Raw genomic sequence first — 18,052 nt, forward strand, 5'->3', positions numbered from 1 at the left:
TATGGTCAGGTCACTTGACGTGAATTTCCTTGCTAGATTTGGCGGGGAAACTGTAGGTGTTTAGGTCACGTGACATACATTTTCCAGCCAAATTTAGAGGAAGAACTGAGTTGGTGTATGCGTCACGTGACGTCAGGTCACGTGGCATCAATATCCCCCAGACATTGGCGGGAAAACGTAATTGGTGTAGAAATCACGTGAGATCTGATAACGTGACTTGAGGTCACGTGATCAGACTTAAACACCAATTTAGTTTCCCCACGAAATTGAGCGAGAAATTCACTCTGGACGGATTGACCAAAAAAAACTTGGGGATTAGGGGTTCCGTTAAGCATTTCATGCTTTAAAACAGACTTATCGTATCTGCTTATTCAGTGCTCTTTGACCCACAGTATATTTCTCTCAGGAAAAATAAGTGGACGTATCTTTCAAGCGATTCGGTTATCCATATAAACACGGCGAGCTGATTTTCAGGAACTTGAGAACTTCAACGGGATATTTACTTGTCTCGGACCAAATAAATTCAATTGTTTCCATAATCGCGTCAAGGAGGACGGCGTTTTCCAGATAGTAAAATATAGTTGTGTTGACAACATTTGTGAATTTCAAATATTGATTAAAAAAGATGTCCGATCGGTCATATGTTTAGTTTAAAAGAAAAATCTTGGGAGGAAATCACATACAGGTCAGATTCTGCTCTTGGGAATTTAGGTCCTTCATTTTCCACCGTGAGTTTTTGGGTTTCGATGTTCGAGAATGGGCGGAGGCACACAAGTGACGAACTACATTCAAGACGTTCAAAAATGACTGCCACGCAAGAAATTGTAAACCAAATCTATAAAATGTTCTAGGAACTCGCCGAATATAAGTGCGTAAAATTATGAAACCTGTGAGGGAGCGTTTATGAACGAGTAGTTTTTACTTACTCTTCCGTGTTTTCGACGTACTCAGATAAATAAAATATTTACCCCCGCGGCAGATTTCTCCGAATCGGTGAAAACCGAAAAATGCCAAATTTGAGTTGTCCTTGAAGTGGGAAAAAGGCCAGCTTTTCGGGAAAAAACGTTCTACCTTACTTTTTTTAATTTTTTTCCTTCTCATTGACCCGGAACACAACCGCACTGAACTATTATTATATATAATTTATACTCACGTTATATAATTTATACCATAATACATGATTTAAACTAACGTAGAAATTATACTATTTTTTTTAGTAATCAGACAGTCGCTTTACAACACAAGCCAGACAAACATCGATTTTTCTCCGGCATTGAAATTAGACACCAAAAAACACCGACTCAAAGGAGACATACTGTAGCGGTACGTTCCCGGCGGGACCGCCGGAGGTTTTTAACAGACGTGTTCGTCTAAAGTTTATGAATACCACAAGAACATAAAAGACATTGGTTGAATAGAAAAAAAAAATGAAGGACGAACAAGAAAAAGGAGGTGGCCCGAGCAGAGAAGGAACGACCGCATCCACGAGCTAGGGAGCTGATCAGCACCGGTTCCAGGTTCAGACTCTTCCGATGAAGTAAAATGTTTTAGTTACGTTTCTCGGCTGTTTGGTACAGTACTTGACCCGTACGCGGGGTGAACAGTCAGGAACGCTATAATATAAACACCAATAAATAACCCCCGAATTTCAAGAAAATTACATAACGAACACACGGAACCCTTCTTATAGTTTAGATACTAAGATAAAAGTTGCCTTTATGCAATGTGGGTGTCGCATCTCCTCAATCCGGTGGAAATTAGCTGGATTTAGCAATTTCGCTGGATGAGCAAGGATTGACAGAACTGAAGTTCAAAATTCTTCTGCATCCGCTATACTCGCTCGAATTTGCGTCCTCGTACTTCCACCTGGTGCCGAGACTTATAACAATTCTGACTGGTGGAAAATTTAGGCCGAATGAAAGAGGCCATCGAGGCTGGCAAGTATTTTTTGGGAACCTAGACGAAAGTCACTTTTCAAAGAGAATGGAGAATCTGGAGAAACATTGGACCGAGTATGTTGTGTTTTGAGGGATATAGGATTAAAAATAAAGCATAAATTAATTAAGATTTATTTGGCTTCCATACTAATTTCGGATGCTTTCCAATATACGCTCAAATTGTTGATATGTATTTTTGTTATTTTTGTATTTATGCTACTGTGTGCGGTGTTCCGCGTATTATGCACTCATTGCACTGCAATGCGCATTCCACAATCAAGTCGCGAGGAAAACAAAGGCGAACGAATGCTGCCTCCCTAAAAAGCGTCAACATCAATATTTGTTTTACCAATCTCGAATGGTTGTCTTTTCAGTTATAATTACATCTACCACATTGTTGGTGCAGTGGCCGACACGTTTTCGTATTATAGAAAACCACTTATAGAACACACTCGATTGCATTTTTAAAACCACTTACGAAGGTATACCGTCTTCAAATAATGGCGGCTGAAGTATTCCAGCAGGGAAGACTGAAATAAAGGAGGTATGTTTGACCTAAGTATTCAGCAACGACAACCATTGATGCACTAAGTAAATAGTGATCGTTATCATTCTCACAAATACTAAAGAAATAACATTTTTGGAAAGAAAAATGCAAATGATCTGTAGTGAATGTAGGAGATGGATGCAAAAGGATGTGTAGTGAATTCAGAAAGGCATTCAGAAAGTTCATGCAATCCCTGCATGCATTATGAGGTGTCTAAAACTCTCCGCTATGAATGTCTTTTCTTTTTTCTGATTTCAGTTTTGTTTTATAAGAAAACGTTCTGTTCCGTTTGAGCTCAGGAACGAAGAAATAAGGGTCAGTAACGGTTCCTAACACTTAGTGTTCACGTGCAAAAAAAAATCATAATAAAAGTAAGAAAAAAAGAAACGTTTGTTTTTATTTTTATATAAAGTAGGTCGGCAGAATGCTTTAGCAAGTGCTCAGTTATTACAAAATGTTAAATTGAAGAATGCGGGGGAACAACACCGCGAGGAAGAATGACTCAAGGAGCTGTCGATGATCGCAGAAGAAGCACGTCATTAAGTGTACCCGGTGAATTGGATTACCTCCGTTCAAATCATGTAAATGTCAGCGCCGAGAACGCCTGCTCCGCATTGACCTGTGTGGCTGGTACTTAAGATCTACATGTGCTCGCGTTTACAGTTCCGGTTTGCGTTTCATTCGTTTTTCCCTAGATGTCAATACATTCGTGCTTTTTCAAAGGCGTCGCACCATATCCAGCACTTCCAGCAAGCATGCCATGTCCAGTCAGCCTCCCTCACTTGTCGAATAAAGCTGAGCGTGAGCCTCAGTTGTTTTTTTTTCTTTCTGTAAAACGCTTTGCGAGCATATTCTGCTTCCTCTGACGTCTGCCACCTACCACCGGCTGTCACCTTTCTCGTTGTGTGGAGAAAATACTGAAGTACCTGTACATGTTCCATAAACAAAAAAAAAAAAAAAAGAATCGCTAAGTTTTTTGGTTTGACTCCGGAACAAGAAAATAAATAACGTTTTGATCACATTTTATTCCCGTCCAAAAATATCGTTTTTGTTCTTTTTTTTCTTTTGACACACGGTTATTTATATAAAACAACGAATAAGGGAATTTAGAACATAATTTACAGCAAAGTTTTATCTGAAAAAGTTAGAAGCAAAAGTAAACTGAACATTTAAAGGTTAAAAGTAAACAACTTACGAATAATTGTTGAGCGCAAACATTGCATTGAATATTTGAAAGGATACCGGTAGTCTCCAGTGTTGCAAATCATTGTTGGAGTGAATAATGACTAAATTAAACTTTCCGTTTAGTGAGAAACATAGAACATAGTAAATATGCATTATACCTTATACTGCCAAAGTATTGCTTTTATGAACGGATCTTGTTTAACGGAACAACAATTTCTCAGGTATTAAATGTGAAAAAAATCCCCCTTTTGTTTTTGCAAAATATTTCCGGCGGAAGAACGACCTTTCGGGGCTTCGCTTACTCTTTGTTCCAAGTCACAAGTGAACATTTAAACTAATTGGGTACATTAGATAAGCAAAAGGTTAACCCATATTTTAATAATAAAGTTAATCGAATCAATTAAGTGTAGCGTTTATAACTACTGAAACATCGAAAACGCGTAAATCTAAGAAACGTTTATCGGTAGTCCCGGGCATTGATTCAACCGAAGGGATTCCCGGAATCTCCTAGTGTCAATCAAAAAGAACGAGTAGTTTGCTTTGGCGGTCGAGTTCGTCTACGAACCTTCAACTAGCTAAAACCAGTCATTTAATATTGCATCCACAGTAAATAAAAAAAAAACAAGTCGATGTCACGGGCACAAGTTGAGCCAGTTGCCTCATTGCTTATGAATGGGGCCAGCTGAACACGAAAAACACACAAAGAAAATATTATAACATTCGCACCGCTGGACTAGTAACTTTTAATAACGCCCCTTTTTTCTGCTAATCCTTGATTCCGCTTTCCTTTTTCTTTGCACTAACTTACATTTTTTAATTCTTTACATTGATTTAGGTTTTCGTTTTCTTGACACTTAATTTGGAATTTCATTTCCGGCAACGCATTGACCTTTCTGCTGTCGGAATGTTCCCATTCCTTCTCTTTTGTCTTTTTTTAGGCGATCTTCCTCGTCTTCCACCTTTGCCTGGAACTCATGTCACTCCACAGGAAAATCTTTTCTGAGTTGTGTAGTGCAACAGAAGGGGCACTAACACAGTCCTCGCCTCTTTCTTGGATGGCTAGGGCTTCCAGCAGTTCACGGGCGAGTCGATTTTTATGTTGCCCCACGATGTTGATGTTGCACGACGCTGCCTCGCATTAGCATGCGCGACAATGGGCTGCAAGGTGCCCTGTTGATGTCAACTTTTGTAGAGATGTGGCATGTCCCCTGGTTTCATCATTAATAGAGTTCCCTGTCTGCCCAATATAACACCTCCCAGATGTGAATGGGATGTTACCATCATCATCATCGTTATTTATTATACCTTGAAGGCCCCGGGGGCATTATACAACGCAGTGAACACTTCAAAAGACAAACAAATAACACAACTTTTTATCAACAGAAACACGATGTAATCTAGTTTAGGGTTAGAAATAACAAGCTAATGGCTGCAGGAAAGTTCTTAGTGTCAGCTAAGGAAACAATTACGTCAGGCAGTCAGTTCCAGTCGTCAATTCCCAATGGTGAAACTAGACATTTGGTGAGTGACAGTTGACGACGATATTGGATTGAGTTCACAAGAATGGTCGAGACGAGGGAAAATGCTGCAAGGAGGCGACAGCAAACTTTGTCTGAGATGACTGTTGTAATAAAAGACTCGATGAATAAGAGAAAGACGAGACACCCCGCGCTAATGACAAAGGGTGTCAAGGTTAGCTGATTGGTGAAATCCTGATATGTTTTCGTTAGGGGGATAGCCGGAATAAATAAAACGGAGGGCTCTGCTTTGAACGGCATCCAGGCTGTTAGTTAGCCTGGATGCCGTTCAATGGCCAGGATGACCATATGAAAGAAGCGACTTTAGTTCTGACTAAAGTAGTATAAACTAGTTGTTTTAGTGGGGATGGAACTTCTAAAAGATCTAAAACTATGCGTATCAAACAGAAGAGAAGGAATGAACATTCCGACAGCAGAAAGGTCAATGCGTTACAGGAAAAGAAATTCCGAATTTGGTTTGTCGTCCTCGAGAAAGAAAAGTACGCAGAAATAGCCGATTGAGTCGTCGCACAAAATTTCATTCCAGTGGATCAAAAGAGAACTGCATCAATAAAAAAAGTCATCCTGAAGATACTAGAAAATAACCAGCTAGACAGTCTTGTCACAAAAATCAAAGCAACGAAGAATAACCGTGTGTCGGTCTTTTTCTCTGTCAAGGCTCACAAAGAGGGAGTTCCGTTCCGGGCAATTGCATCAGAAAGAAATACTTGGCATGCACAAGTGTCAACATTTCTGGCCAAACAACTGTCTTAAGGGTAGGTACAAGACCCTTTCAAGATTCCGAACTCAAAAAGTGTGATCTCCTTTCTGCAGGAAAATGGTTCTAACATTGCCTCTGGATTTTCCCTAGACAGAAAAGATGTGTATTACTCCATCCCCATTGCAGGCCTCCTAGGCCTGAAATGGGGATGGCGACGGTGGTGTCCTATCAAGATCGGCAGTATATGCAAAAAGGAGTGTATGCATCGAGTCTCGAGTGGCTCCTTACCTCAGCGATGTGTTCCTCGTAACATGCGGACTTTCTATCCAACGAAGCATGAAAGATCCCCGGATTGAAGTAATCTACCGCTACGTTGATGATTTCGTAATACTTTGTAACCCGGAGTTAGTAGAACAAGACAACGGTTGCCGCGAGCCCAAGTAGCACAACACGCCGGGTTCGGGATGGGGCGGTATTGGCCTGCCGGGATAGCGATACCGGCCAGTACCGGAAACGCCCCAAGGGGCGACATTGGCCGGGCCCAATGCCGGAATCCGGCCGGTACCGGGACCTTATTGGGAAACCGGGATGCCGGGAATACGGGATGTTCCCAGCGAGCTCCCGACACAGATCCCCGGCATGGAACCGGTGGTACGGTAGGAAACCATCAGTGTGCCAGCGTGATTCCGGGTCAGAGCCAGTCCAATTGCAGATTAGTCCCAGCGTAAAAACAGATCAGTGCCAGCGTAATTGCGGGTCAGTGCCTGCGAAATAGCGGATCAGCACCAGCGTATGCGTCATTCAGTGTACCGAGCATAGAACCAGCAGAATGCTAGCTGTGTCAGGCTTTAAAGCCCAAGAATGACATCCTACTGCATTTTTGAACAGCCAACTTCTCAGTAGATCAAGTTGACTTAAACGTGGAAATGCTAAATTTCTCAGTCCAAACCATTTGATTGGTTTTCATATCTTTTATAGGTGCTGACCGTTTTTAACATGTTTTTTGGAACTGAAAAAAGCCGGTTTAGTATTTGTGCAATTTTAAGAAACAATTCTGTGTGAACAATTGACTTTCTCCATGTATACAGTATACTCATGGCAATTACTGTATACTCGTTGAGACGACATGTCCCATTCATCTGTCGCCTAGATGCATATTGTGGGTAGTACATGAAGGGAACATACAAAATGTTTTTTACCGTGACATTCTTTATTGTGACTCGTGCATCCATAGCAGCTAGCTCCTCAGCCAGAGTGTCCCTCATCGTCAAAGGCGGTTGGAACCACCAGTGGAGTGTCCGTCTTTTTAACTCTATTGCCCTTGCCCGCCTCCCTGGCCGTCAGCCACTTCTGCACCGCGTCCACGCTGCACGAGTGCGACTTTGTATGGCACCTGTAAAGAGAATTGTCAGATCACACAGATTAGTTGAGGGATAGGGAAGCCAATATCTTGCATATTAGCTACACACAAGGTGCTGTTCAAACACTGCAGTTTGAGAGTGTTTCCTTTGTGTAAATATGGGTCCCTCACCTAGCCTGCAATGGTGACAGAAAGAGAACACCACAGAGGTGGAGATTGTGGGTTTGGCTACCACGCTTAGGTGCAGATTCTACGGAGGCATATGGCTATTTCACGCAACATCCTATTAATCTGAAATGGGGGGCGAGACGGGGTGGGGTGCAGAGATGAGTGGCTAAAAAAAGAGCAAAACTTCCCCAACTGACACTCTACAGACCAAGGCCTCTAAATGGTCGTCATTAGATTTTCAACCTGGAAACTAACAGGATAACAAAACAACACCAACAAAAACCTTTTTTCACAGTTCCTTCAAAACGCTGCTTTTCAGTATGAAGGTTCCGAGAATGCCAACACAGGAGATATTCATAATAGAAAATGCAAGTCAAATTAAAAAAAAAAAAAAAGAAACGACAGGAACTGACGATTTAAATTTTGCATATTGCAAGACTTAACGGGCAACTGAAGCTGTTCTGTATTTGAGGAAAAACACCAAAATCTTCTTGATATGGCCTCCAGGATCACGAATATCGAGTTTATTTTTTCAATCTGGTGCATGGAGAAGCAGAAATTAATTTCTAAAGTACAGCTGAAGCCCCTCCTTCCCGGGGCGTGACGTCATGCTGGGAGTTTTCGGAAAATTGAATTTGTAAAAAGGTCAGAAATAAATTTGTAAAATTTATTTCTGACCTTTTTCTTGAATTTGAAAAAAGGTCAGAAATAGACGCCACAACTGGCGTCAGTGTGGAAAAATACAACTAGCAAGCTTGCAATTGCACGCGCCGCCCACACGAGCGACACGTGCTTGGCGCCCCAAAGATCCTAGTACGACGTCACGGCCGCTCTGAGGTTTTTCGTGTTTTCTCGCGTCTAGTTACACCTTCGGGGAAAACGAAAGCGATATTCAGATTCACAGGACAAAAATACGCCAGAAGTCACCTATAACTCGTTTTTTTGTCCAGAAGTGTTTCAGTTTCCCTTTAATTGTCAACATATTTCAAAGATTGTGCTTGTCTATTGAGCTCCAATAGAGATACCATCAATTTAATAGCTAGTAAAGAATATGCATTACCGATGACCACCTTACACATCATGGCGTCCTTGAACCTTGACTTTCCTTGGTAGCCCAGAAGGGCCGGAGAACTGCTCCTGGACTTGCTTTGAGAACAGGCGTCCCACCACCTCTCGCACCACCTTCTGCAGGTTCTTGCTGTCTCCTAGAGACACGAGCTGCCCCTCCTAGAAAGACAAAATGTGTTCTCAATATGTCAATAAAGTTATTTATATGCAGATACAATGGTATGAACATGTCTTAAGTAAGAGAATGTGAATGCCCAGGTAAATGCAGCAAGCCACACTATACATGCATCAAAATTTTACAATATTTACTAGAGAGAGAATAAAAAATGTTAGAATATATGGCAACTCTACTTGTCTTAGACGAAACCAGAAAGATTAAAATATTTCCCTCCATACTCTGCTAAATCTTAATAGTCAGTCAAATTCGTTGCAACGTTCAAATTGTGCAAACGTTTTGATGGATCCTCTTTGCCCATCAGCATCCACTCAGTAATTTTAATAATGTATGTGGTACACTCGAAAGCGATTTTAGACCAGGCTAAAAGTTATTTTCAAGCATGTACCTTTACTTCTGTAGCAAATGCCGAAAGCGCAAATGAATTTATCGCCCTAAATATTTAGATCTCTTGACTATAGCCTCAAGTGAGAACAGGAACAAAACCAAAAGAAGCCCATAATATACTACAGCATCTCGATTTTTCTGTCAAGCAAGCATTAAACACAAAAAGCACGCAGGCAGGTTTGTGCGTGCTCCACACACATACTCACGGCGAGAGTTGTTGCAGGTGCGGAATTTAACTTCTAAGGATAAAACGGGCAGAAGTGTCGTAGCAAATCAGCATGATTTATGATTATTTGCAGGCCGACATATTGTAAGCACCCAAAGGCAAATGTGTTGGGCGATTTTACTTCCCCCGTTGTGAAATGTTTTAATTAAAACTATTTCAAGAAGTGGCAGTTGAAGAAGACTTAAAATGCCGTTCAATGAGGAAGCACATGAAGGCCTCTTGTCTACACGACCTTCGGGTGGAAAGAACTGTTCAAAAATGTAAAGATGCACAAATACTTAATTTTTGGTGGCCACCGTCCATCATTTCTCTCTTCAGTAGCCTCTATGAAAGGCAGTTTAACAATTGCAAAAACTTTACGCAGGCTACTAAAGCTGACTTGCAAAACGTGCAACTGGCGTTGCATCACCTTGACACAATTCTATCGCAGGGTTCAGTTTAAGGGTACCCCTTACAATAAATAGCCTTCCGATGTGCATTGGCTGTGCATGCACTCTGCTGTTATAAATAACAGAAGGCCCGTAATGAAGGGACGGCAACTTACTCATTTTTAATTTGCCACTGACTGTGTTTAAAACATAGTTTGGGTGGGCATCCATTTGAAATATTACGGTAAAAGGCTTCAGTCCACATTCCAACCCCATTTGCATAAATCTTCAGATAACCCAAGTTAAACCACAAAGTAAGAGTCGCAGCCTTATACCCGTCAATATTGAGAAAAAGAGGACACATAAATACCGGCAGTGTCCTGTTGGTGAAGTTCTTCAGCTGCGCTTCTGCACTAAGCTGTTCCATGTTGCGGAGAGGCATCAGGAACAGCTAGGGTGGTTCAGGCCTGGCCAGTTCCTGGGGCGTCGCCTGTTCCCCGGGCCTCGCCTGCTCTCCCTGGTGCTTGAAAGACACCACGTGCCCGAGCACCTGCCCAACAGACTTGCAGTTCCCTGTTCTGCTGCTGTAGGTGCCCATTCTGGATGTGCAGGTCTATCACGACCTAAGCAGCTGAGCGTCGAAGGCTGCAAGATAACCAAGGCATAAGAAAGCATTATCCATTTTGCTGATCAACATTATGCACTGATGATGCGAAGAAACTTTTTCAGAACCTTGGGTTTCGGGAAGTTTCAGAAGAACGCTTGAACCTTCAGGTGTTTCGGGTGGTTTGGGTAGCTTTGGAACGGTTGCCAGACACAGTGAGTGTTTCAAATTTTTGTAAAAATTTAAGAGACGTTATAATTTGTACGCAATATTCATAAATTTAATTAAAAAAATGTGTTAATCAAATAAACTTTCTGAAAAGGAGACACGGCCCCAATTTTCAGAACTTCAAAGTTTGGGCTTGTACGGTCAAAATGAATGGTCCCACAAAGTTTTATGATGTTTTTTGACAATCAAAGGAAATAACAATACTGATTCGTCGGCGACGCACGCGAGACACGCTGCGCTTGGCTGTGATAAGCACCAGTTTAAAAATCTGATATATAGGTCCGTGCCTATTAGGCTTAGCTTGGTGCCTGTACCCTTGTTGGAACTGCCATTTTCTGGGCTTTCAGGACGGCCTTTTTTTTAAACTATCAACCGTCTAAGAATGGGAGAGAATCCCGTTAAGAACACTTGCCCTGGTATAGAAAACGAAATTGGCTGCAAGCGGCTGCTCTGTGGTCACATGATACCTCGCGACTAGGCATATGACGCTTTAGAATGAATTGGCACTTCCAAGTAAAGCACAGGTCATCAATTGCACCCCTTGTTAAATAGCAGAAGTTCCCAAAGCAACTTTGTTTTCTATTATTTCACTTGCAGCATACAGTGTGTAACAGATGATCCACCTTTCTTCGGTTCTGGTAGCAGACGACGCAGCGGCGTCTTGTTTCCCGCAACAAATGACACTCTAGGGCAGACGAACCCTCCCTCTTAACTCACGTTAGCAGGTGACGTGTCTGTTAAAGAAAGGTCAGCTCCCTGAGTACAAGCCTGCCGAGATCTCAATCTCACAAAACACCAAAATCGGGCCATTGGTACAACATTTCAAGGTACAAACAGAAGCTGCACAGCACGGCGCCGAAGCGAACTTGCTGGACCTAAAAACAACAGTCTAAGCTGTCCGTCGAACCTCTCCAGAGTAGGACAGCACCACGGCCGTTCTTGGCAGCATGCAATGCTTTCCCACAGCATTACGAGAAAGTTTTGTGACCAGTAGCGTATTGAAGAACTCGGTCACTACTGTAATTGTGCATGTGTCACTACGAAGATTATGGAGCTAACTAAATTGAGCAACTGCCGCAAGCTAATCTGGTCAAGCATGCTAACAGAGGGCAGATCAAAAACGTGTGCTAGCACATTATCAGGACTTTAGATGAAAAGGAACAGTACAAAATAATACTTACTGTATTTCTGCAAACTTGATGCTCTGAACGAAGGCCAGTCAGAGTCTGGTGCTTGGCCCGGTCGCACACGAGACAAGATGTCCGCCCCAGGCATTTTGCTTGGCCACCCGCCGTTGTTTCATACTCAAGTCGAACCACAACAGAGGGACGGACGCCACCGTTATTTCGTCATTCTCTTTGATGAACTGTACTCCTCCTCACTAGAATAAAAGGCGTGGTCAGACATGATGTTCATTCAAGTAACTTCACACTGTCAGGTCTTCGCAACCTTTAGCATATATTATAATAACTCCATGGCTATATCCCCATGCACGGCCACATTGAAACACGACGGCGTCGAATTCCGGTATACGCCAAGTAATAAAAGTAGCAGTAAAAGAGAAAAACGGTGCTCATTTCGCGTAAAGGTCTGTTTACACCATGGTTTGTAGCTTTTTACTTGCAACGGTTTAGTGATACCGCGGTTTCGTGGAATTAGCTTATTTACATCCAGTTTTTCAAGCAATGGCAATGGCGTTTCGACTATACTCAATTCATTTTTAAGCTGAGACTAGAAGCTCCGCCTTCAACGCAAGCTTTCTGCCCTTGCTAACACAAGTGCGATCACGCAGGCACGCGCAACCAAAGCACTGCAGAAGCCAGCGAGCTCGCACTGAAGGCGGAGATTCTAGTCTCAGCTTAGGGGCGAACGGAGTATACATTCCTTGCATATGACGACGACATGCTAGGTAAGGACGGGGCCCTGTGCCACGCCGGTGGTGGACTTCACAACGCGCGGTTGTGCTTACCAAGGCGTAGGATGCCGCTAACTGCCTGGACATACCGTAGAATACCGTGCATCCGCCCATTCCACATTAAGCGCCCATTACCAAATTTGTGAGATCTGAGAAAATACGCACAGTACATTTATATGTAAAATTGACGACCGGACAAGCACCTATCCCCCATTTTTTTGCGATTATTTCCAAAGTTTGAGTGCGCGCTTGCCCGGTATTTAACGGTACACCGTATTTTCATAGAAGGAACCTAGTTTTGTTTGATGTGAACTCGGAAAAACGAGTCGAGCTTACGATGATGACGGTTAGCCAGTACGTGCGGAATTTTTCAGCATTGGTGCGATTGCGCTACGAGCAGAAAGTTTCGATATACTGCTAAGTTATAATAAAAAAAAAATGTTGTGTCGAAAAAAAAAAAGTTGTATTGCGTGCCCTCAAAATTTGACGAGCGGCTCTAGGAGTCGCCTGTAGAAAAATTGTTACGACTTTGCGAAGTATGGCAAACAATGCAAATTTACCGTCATAATCTAAAACCTGATGCAAGGATAAATAAAATAACGGACAAGCGTCTCGCGGACGGCACAACCCGATGCCCCGCCAGCAGCGTCTCGGCGAGCTAGCATGCCTCCACCAACACGGCGCGGTCGCCCCCGGAGACCGCCTTGATCACCGGACACCGCGCGGTGCCAGCCACCAGTACTAAATCCCCCCCCCCCCCCCAACACACGCACTCACTCACTCACGGATTAAGCGCGACGATGGGATGACGAGCGAGCGGGACGGTGAGACGACGCTCCTGACGCCCGACTCCTACTTCTATCTTCTCCCCCACTTTTCTCCCCTCACCCTACCCCAAGGCAGTGACAAATGCGCCTAGCGCGCGTACACGATTGACTCTATCCCCCCCCCCTTAATTTCACTTCAACGCTTACAACACACGGAGGCCGCCGCCGAACGATCGCCGCCTCGCCGGGCTAGCGGCGCGACATTCGTCCATACTCGGCCGGGAGTCCCGAAGGTCCGCTCGAAGCGTGGAAACAGCGCGATGCAACGAAAGGCAAAGGGCATCTACACTACGAACGGGCAGAAGCCGATGCAAAAACGTGCGCGAACGTAAACAGAAAAGTGCCGCCGCTGGCCACTACGAAGTAATACGCGGTCGCATCCCTTTCCTGCTGCTCGTACTTTCTCTTACTTGACGGCTACTCCGTCTTGCGGGACATCACGACGAAACGATCGTCGGGATACGGCGAAAGGCCGTCAACACCGTCGAGTCAACCACCAGCAAGCGTTGTTGAGCGGAAGTTGGTTCACTAGGCCTACATACGACGAAACCGACAGAACACGAACATCAAAATCAAAGCACAGGCGGTAACTTCGAGCGACTTCTGCCCCGCATAGATTTACATTCAGCGCTTTCGCTCGCCACCACGGTCACATACAATTTTTCAACCCTGGAGCCACCGTACCTGAACCATGCCGCGAACCACGCCAACGTCCCGCTCGCCATTTGTGTTTGCTCACCTTGTCCGGCTTTGGATTGGATGCTGGATCGGCTTTCTAGCAAAGTCTATCAACAGCTGGCTCGATGCTGGATGAGGTCTGTTCTAGTCTAAACACGAAGTGGCAAATATATAATTGTGCTACTGTGCTACTCTATATAAAAAAAAAACAAAAAAAAAACGGGGGCACAAAGAAGTACACGACGCTTCGACGAAGTGCCCTCTGGGAACTAGTTGGCCACTCAGTTTCGGTTTCGATTGAGCAGCTTCCTTTCATGCTATCACGCCGTGACCGAATGCGCCGCTTGAGTTTTCGATGATCTGACTTTTCACGAACGTACAATACATTCATTCTCGAACGATACAAAGCGAAGCGAGAAAAGAGTCAAAGTACAGGCTAGCTGGTGGAAGTTTTCGTTTTGTCAACCATTTCGTCGTTTACCCTGAGACCTGTCTCTTTTTTCTGTTACTTCTGCTCTTCAAAAAAAAAAACCCAGTCTCAGGGTAAACGACGAAATGGTTGACAAAACGAAAACTGGGGCAATTTCCTTGCACACAAATTACTATGGTGTCTTCCTCGTGACATCATATATCGCCCACTCAAATTTTACGCTGATAGGAGATTAGGTTTTCGCAAACGCTGAGGTCGGCTAGCTACGACGGAGGCTCTAACAAGCGTCTCCTACTCTTCGCTAAGCCTTTTTGGACGAGCTTTTACTGACGCCCAAGATTTGTGTCTGAACGGTGTGTCTGAATTATCTCGGCATACTCAGTCAGGAAGAAAGCAAACACATAAATATTACGGCCATTACCAACCGTCAAATGCCCTTTGAATAATTTCGTTCCTTTGGCACACCGCATAGAGGTTCACGCCCGTCCGACGCACTTCCGGCGAACGGTGCGACATTCTTCACACAATTGCTCGACTTTTGCTTTCTTAAAACGGTTTGTGTGGGGGAATGTGCCTATATGATTGCAGAAAAAATTTATGTGCATACGCGATGTTGAATATTAGCGGAATGCAAGCGGGTGGGGACTTAACTTTGTGCAGTGCTGCGGGTCAGTACAGATAAGAGATAAGATGTGTGTTCAAATTGAGCTTTTCAATGGCGCCTCCAAGTTTTACCTCAAGTACTCAGGCGTATTAAGAAAAACTGTAGTTGCAAAAAATATTATTTCGACTATGGACGCATAAACAAACAAACTTCCTGACCAGCTGTAAAGGTGCGAGCTCGATGTATGCAAACTTATTGGTCGTTACAGCTTGTTGACTCGTACACAAGCAAGATACCTGAGCTACGCAGCGTCGAGATTCCCAGCACTGGCTCGTTCACATATATCTCGAAACGCAAACAGAAAGGCTCGATAGAGTATAAAAATACAACAAGCATGTGTGAAGGCAAGCTATACGTCTCGGGCTTGTGCTATAGATTCGAGGTCTGGCCATTTTAGGTTAGTTTAGAGACCAAAAATGATGCTCTCGAGACCAAAAAACGTGAGATCACGGCCGTTAATAGTCCACGCTGCCGATCGAAACCAAAACCATGCCACTCTCCTCCCTGGCCAACTAGTTCCCAAAGAGCAACGCGCGCCGTGTTGCACGCAGGGGTTTATGGAAGTAGTGACCCTTTCTGGTTGAATATAGGGTGCACGTGATGTTTCGATTACGATCATGCAGAGTGATGTAAAAAACGAATGTGCCGCCCAAACTGTGTTTTCCTCGGACAGACCGCTCGGACCCGGAGTAGTTCTCCGCGCAGCCTTTTTCGGGGGAGTACGATCTGTAGTCACTCGCAACATTTCAGTTTCGTTATCAACGTTGCCGCGGGGAAATGAAGGAGTTTCGCTGTTTTTTTGTTTCGATTGCTGGGTGGGCTCTCTTGCTGTGCTTGCTTTCGCTCCTCTTGTCATGACCGACTGGCCCGAGCATACTGCGGCGCTGACATCGTCTAATAAAACGCAGTAGCAGCGAAATCAGCGACAGCGACGAATATACCAGCTTAGCTCCAGCTCGAGTGACGACGAGGCAGCCGTTCTCGGCGAAGTCTTTGCCGACTCATTCGCCTTGCCAGCGAAGAGGCCCAAGATATGGCGTTACGTCGAAGACGTTGTGCACACCTATTCGGATGAAGAGCTAGGTATGTCGTTTGCTAGAAGACAATACGACAAATTCCCCTCAGATGGAACTCGCCTGCGGAGATGACGGTCGCTTTACGGCATGCGTGTTTGGTATTGCTTAACAGCCCCTTTACAAAACGTACAGCGCCACGACGGCAGGACATTTTATCAAAGCATGAAGTTCCGATCAGAACTTCATGCTTTCAGCAAAATAGCAATGGGAATCGAAACTGTTAAAAAGCGAGGGCAGACGCTATGAAAGCGGTGGCAGCGCGTGCAACTGGGTGGATCGCTTACTGAGGCCGACCGCTGAACGACCGCTTGCGCGGAGCGCTCGGCATTTGCCTGGGCAAAGGGCTGGATCGCGCATCCCCGTTTGGTCGCTGCAGCTGCAGCACGAGAGTGAAGCCACCGATCGGCGATTTTGCATGTTGAAAAATCGCGTTTTTGGAGCGTTTCGGAGGCTGGCGGCAACATGCTGAAGACACGTTTTCTACTCGTTCGTAGTCAATCGTCGAAGAAGCTCTTTAAAACCCTGTGTAAGCCCTGAGACTTGCCGTTGAGAACATGTGGAAATTTTTACGGAAGCGCAGTGCCGCAGTAAAAATGCCCAACTCATCGAAAGCAAGTTTCGCCGCCACGATGCAACGCGCAGGTCACGAGTGACCCGCGCGTTGCATCATTGGACTTTTTCCATAATGCAACGTGCGGGACCCTTGTGACGTCACATGTGACGTCAATTGTGATGTCATTATAGGAAACGTCCCATAATGCAATGCGCGGGTCACGAATGAGACTGCACATTGCATTATACGACGTTTCCCATAACTCAACGCGTGGTTACGCCGACGGCGACGTTGGCGTCGCCGACCCGCGCGTTGCATCATGAGACGCTTCCCATAATGCAATGCGCGGGTCACAAATGAGACTGCGCGTTGCATTATGGGACGTTTCCCATAACGCAACGCGCGGTTACGCCGACGGCGATGTAGGCGTCGCCGTCGCCGACCGCGCGTTGCATCATGGGACGCTTCCCATAATGCAACGCGCACACGCCGTCATTATGGGAAAGGCCCCATAATGCGATGCGCGGGTCACGAGTGAGACCCGCGCGTTGCATTATGGGACGTTTCCCATAATGCAACGCGCGGTTACGCCGACGGCGACTGCGACGGCGATGCCGCTCAAGCCGGAAACGGGCGCCTAAGAGCTGCTCTCTAAAAAATTAATAGATGTAAACCAAATTGAATTTTCATTCCACAGCCATGTTTGATCCCGTCTTTTTTAACAAAACTGAAATAAGCCTTTGTTAACTGGTTTAAGGATGACGCGGCGTTAATACTAGGCCAAGGATAATATTAGGTGTCACCTTTTAACATATTGAAGACATGTCCAACCTGACGGTCATTTGTAACCATCATATAGTTTCTATATCAGCGAAAAAGCCATCTCGGTTACATATCAAAACTTGCATGGCTCGAATGGCCTGTGAAAGCAGCGAGAAAACGATGTCGGTCAGTCACCGAAAACTCCGTGGCTGAACTGGCCTGTGATTACAGAAAGAAAACGATGTCGGCCAGTCAGCGGAGACTCCACGGCTAGACTGGCCGCTGACTACAACAAGAAAACGATGTCGGCCAGTCACCGGAAACTCTATGGCTAGAGTGGCCAGTGACTACAGCAAGAAAACGATATCGGCCAGTCACCGGAAACTCCATGGCTAGGCTGGCCGGTGACTACAGCAAGAAAACGATGTCGGCCAGTTTCCGGAAACTAGATGGCTAGACTGGCCAGCGACTACAGCAAGAAAACGATATCGGCCAGTCACCGGAAACTCCACGGCTAGACTGGCCGGTGACTACAGCAAGAAAACGATGTCGGCCGGTATCGGGAACTTTCCGGCTGGCGCTGGCCAGTTTAGACAACGAGTCCCCGATATCGGCCGGGATTGGTTTCTTACAGGCGTCCCTGGCCGGGATCCGCC

General features: G+C 44.8%; 1 pseudogene; it reads right to left on the minus strand.

Annotated features, from left to right (window-relative positions):
• Nucleotides 1–18,052, minus strand: part of LOC120847349 — a 191,450-nt pseudogene that overhangs the window by 41,722 nt on the left and 131,676 nt on the right.

This window comes from Ixodes scapularis, unplaced genomic scaffold, assembly GCF_016920785.2.
Source record: "Ixodes scapularis isolate PalLabHiFi unplaced genomic scaffold, ASM1692078v2 ptg001946l_1___fragment_3__unscaffolded, whole genome shotgun sequence".
In the NCBI taxonomy this organism is placed as follows: domain Eukaryota; kingdom Metazoa; phylum Arthropoda; class Arachnida; order Ixodida; family Ixodidae; genus Ixodes; species Ixodes scapularis.